The 4,660-nt window shown below is 30.3% G+C and overlaps 1 long non-coding RNA gene across 1 annotated transcript; it reads right to left on the bottom strand.

Annotated features, from left to right (window-relative positions):
• Positions 1-384: 384 nt before the first annotated feature.
• Positions 385-2,960, bottom strand: LOC143051269 (uncharacterized). Its single transcript, XR_012970677.1, has 3 exons — positions 2,354-2,960; positions 1,636-1,709; positions 385-518 (listed from the first exon to the last, which is right to left on the bottom strand). It is a non-coding gene; the product is annotated as an uncharacterized LOC143051269 (long non-coding RNA).
• Positions 2,961-4,660: the final 1,700 nt, after the last annotated feature.

Here is a 4,660-nt window from a genome sequence, read left to right as displayed (position 1 = left end):
TAGTTATGTCTTCGTTAGCTTCTTTTGTAAAACCTTCAGTACATAAATGACGAGGACAACAGCGTGATCCGGCAGGAATAATTATATTTTTTTCCAAAAATGTATGAAATCGTGCTTCTTGTGGAACAACCATAAGTTTTGGACCACGCTTTTTGCAAAGACAACATTGTGCATGACCTTTAATTGTTGAAGATATCGGAAGCGATATTGATAAAGGAGAACTTAATTTTGCTCTTTTAGGTGCAGATGGTGGCATAAAATCAGGATCATTTGCATTTGTATCATTTGTAAGGACAGTGGGTGTATTAACTTGTGCTTGCCCTTCTCTGTAGTATTTCCGTCGACAAGTATCGCAGATAACGTCATCATCATTGGGTGAAACACGGAAATTCTTACTGAGAAAATTGCGCAGATTTTTATTTGTTTCTCCACACAAAGGTCTTCTTTTTCCGGGTTTTGTTCTTTTTTCACACAATATACATTTAGAATCTTTTCTTCCCTTTCTTATTTTATCCATTCTGAAAAGAAAACCATAAGAGGATACAATTAATATTTAGTACATTTAATTACAAAATCTATTCAACTCCTAAAAAATTTCATTGCTATCTGTTTTTGGCAAATACATATGTGTTAACTGTATTTGAAAATCTAAAGTTAGCATGCACCTTAAAACGGTGTTTAGATCCTAAACACAATTCTTAGCACAATGTGTTTAGGGTTGTGTTTAGAATCATGTTTAGCTTTAAAACATGTGTTTAATTTCTATACACTTTCATTTTTAAACGTGTTTAAATTCACGGCAAACTTAAATATTATGTGCTTACTGAAAAATGTGTTTAGGAATTAAATACAACCCTAAACACGTTTAGATCTAAACATGTATCACTAGTGTTTAAATTCTAAGCACGATTTTTTACAGTGATAATTAAAATTTAATTGAAGAAAATAGAAACATCCATGTTTATGAATATAGGCGAAATGTTTTTTACAATGTGGTGTGCAAAACAGCCATATCAAATGTGGAGGCGAATGAATAAGACAGCAAACCATGCAACTACGGAGAATACCAGAACATTTTCGACATCAGACAAGCCCGGTATTATAATGAATGTTCAACTAAAATTGCTTTTTTTTTTTAAGAAACAGTCTAGTGTTTGATGTTTGTTATTCACATAACACATTATTTTGATCAAACATAACAATTTATTTTTAAGATGAAACTCTGTCTTTCACTCTTCTTAATAGCGTAGATACTGAAAGTCAGTGCATCAAAAATTTCATAAGATTTTCCATAGTAAAAATAACATTTTAAGTTGCCAAATTTATTTCTGTGTTTGGTTATATGAATATTAAATGAATGTATTGATGTTTAACATCCAGTGGCAATTATTTCAAACATTTTCAGACTATAACATAATGTAATCCATATTTTGTAATTTTACTTCTGGATGCTGCGCATAAATAAATAATTTTAAATCTGGGTTCACAATGCTTTTAATTGAACTATGAATCTTCTGCACTCAGTATCAAATAATCGACTGCATGAAATTATACATCTTCTCCACTCCTGCTTTCTGGAACGGGAGTGGATCGTAACCCTTAGCTAGCGAAGATGGAAATTATATAGATACTCACTCATTTCTATGAGGAAATTGTCATGTAATAATTTAGGTCCGCTGTCTCCAGTGATCTGCAGTATCCATTTATGTCTAAAACATTAAAAATACAAGGTCTTAATGTATATTGGTGCATGTTGTTTTTGTTTTTTTGTATCTATCATGATCATGTGATTCAAAACGACAAATGTAAAAAATTACGAAATGATGAAAAAAAAATTTGGCTTGGATGAGATTCGAACGTAAAATATTTTCTCCGCAGCGTAGCGTGTAGGCGATGTGAACCACATAAACACAGTAGCTAAGTGTAGTAAATAAGTCATATTTATGATTTTGATTCATAAACCGTAGGAACAACAATTTTGTTTTGTTTTTTATTTCTTTACTTCTTATTTACGATTCAACTTAATATCAATGGTAATTTATGAAATTACCATTTCATTGTTGTTGATTATGTCATGGTAATTTTTTTTTTTACATAACAGACGTCAGTGCAAAATGGAAACTGAAGTTTTCGTCTGCTGTGCCGTGGAATTTATAAATACGAGTTTTGTAGATCGTGTTCCGGCCGTCTTATTATTTTGTGTAGTACTTTAAAGCAATGAAAAGAAAAATAATCATAGAATTAAAATTTTGTTTCCATTTCGCTTTTTCGTAAGAGATAATAATATGAAAAGACGGAAGAACTTTTTACGTGACAAGTTCATGTGATGTAGACTAGTTTAAGCTTAACTTACCTTTCACGGAGTACGAATTCCACCATTTTCAAAAATATAATCACATCTTTTAAATTATATTTAGTTCTTTCAATTCTGTCTGTTAATACCAAGTATTTAATGAATGATACGCTGATTTCTGTTCCACTATAAAAAGCTTCTTAACAACAGCACCAGTAAAATTCCGTGCGTCAGTTCCGTAATCACTTACAATAAATATAGACGGTAAGGGCTAGGCTTAACTTGAGAGGCTATGTTTTACTTTAATATGAAGAAATACGCTTTGTAATTTACTTTCTATAGCCAAACTTTATTGTTATCAACCATTGACCAAAAAAAATGTTAAAAAAATACATATATGTTCCTTTTTTTTTCCGATACCGGGAAAAACGGACGATAATTAGAGAACTTCGATGCCGGTTTTGAGCAAGTTTTTAATTAATATTCAGTATGAGCGCAGCTTTGCCCCACGAAAATATTTCAACATAAGATGCATTTAGTTGATAATATTGCTCTGACAAAATATTTCGTTGGGGCAAGAATGCGCAGGTACTTTTTTCGTAAAAAAACTTGGCGAAAATGAGTAAAAAATTGCGAAAAGCCAACAAATATGCACGTGAAGTGTTGTCAAAACACGGCATTGTGACGTCATAACTACAAAAAACATTTTTTTCATAAAATGAATACAGTTGGAAAGCAGGTCACGGTTTGACCCCAAGTTTATCAGCAACAATAGAGTCACGTGACCGTGAAAATTCAGTAAAAAAAACGGACGAGACAAACCTCATTTTAACTCACTAAATACTATTGTCGTAATAAAAACTTATTGACCCAACTAATCTTGAGTATCCATAGTTTATTCTCGTCAAAGCTCACACATCAAATCAAAGTCCTTTATTCTTTATTTTATCTGCAAACTTGGAGTTTGGGTGAAAATTGTCAAGTCTCCTGAACGAAAAATCTAAATATTTACGAGGAAACTAAAAATGATGGGCTGAATTTAAATTTAATAAAGCATCTCATTAAGACAAACACTCGATATGAATATCTCGGCAATAGAATGTTGGATACGCAAACGTCAAATTGATTTCAAACCGAAGCGGTGGTTTTTATGCCGATTTGTGCAAGTGGTTATCTCCCCTTAATATCACCAGTCAAAAATAAAAACCCAGCAAAATGCATAAAAATTAAAAAAGGAGTTTACTTTACAAAAATTAGAAAGAAAATAAACGAAACTCGATTTATAACTATGTTATGATAAAATAAAGAAGAGATGCCGCCCTATTTTTCAGAGAAGGACTAAATGTAAAAAATTAAACGACAAAATATTACTGTAGATCTAGTAAAAAAAAAAAAACAATTCAGAAATGTGGATAATGACACCTACTGTACATGTAAAATTAAAAACCTAGCTATATTAAAAGAAATTAGACCTGGCGGATGAATACATGTAATTTTTATATGTGGGATCATTCCTAGCAGAATTTTTTTTAAACACTTCTGATTATATTTAATGCAATAAAACATAGTTTATACAATTTCAATAATCTTTCTGAAAATTGATATAATTATTAAATAAATAGTACTGATCATATATATATTTTATATTCTATAAAGTGTGACCAAGAGTCACAACAAATTTCTTCAAATTAAGAGAGCCTTTAAACTCAAGCCTATGTTTCTTAGTTGAACAGTAACATACAAAAAAGGGATTTATAAGATTTATACCAAAAATATTGACAGAAATTCTGTAAAAAAATATGCTTTAAATTATAAGTGAAAGTGACACAGTTTTGAATTTCAGAATCATTATTATTGTAAAATTAAACTATTAGATTAGCTTGCACAGTAGCCCTTTGTCTTATTTCTCAGGGTATTTTATAGATTATGAAAGTAAACTTTTTGGAAAAAAATGGGCTTCTTCTCTTGAACAGGTTGCTGTATCAGCTGCTTTAATTACATATTTACAAACAAAGTATATATTGTATATATATATACTTTACCTGAATACTAGTAATAGGAAATGAAATGAAACTGGTGGGACAAATTTTGTGCATTTTACTTCAATAATGATCAATGATGCTTGATCATGCTTAAATTTGACAAGAATTTGCCATTTGAATAAATTCAATTTTGTAAGAACACATCTCTATGAATTAACTTCTTGTTTGGCTGACTTGTCTTGATAAGCTAGTTTTTGCTCTTATTACTATAAAATTGAGAATGGAAATATAGCTTACTAAGTAAAGAGATAATAATATAAACAAGATTTTATTAACTGACCTTCATTTCCTTTTTTCATATGTTTTTTTTCCTACAGAATTTTCT

The sequence above is a fragment of the Mytilus galloprovincialis genome, chromosome 11, assembly GCF_965363235.1.
Source record: "Mytilus galloprovincialis chromosome 11, xbMytGall1.hap1.1, whole genome shotgun sequence".
Lineage (NCBI taxonomy): Eukaryota > Metazoa > Mollusca > Bivalvia > Mytilida > Mytilidae > Mytilus > Mytilus galloprovincialis.
The sequence above is the reverse complement of the archived record's forward strand: the minus strand, read 5'-3'. Positions and strand labels throughout refer to the sequence as shown.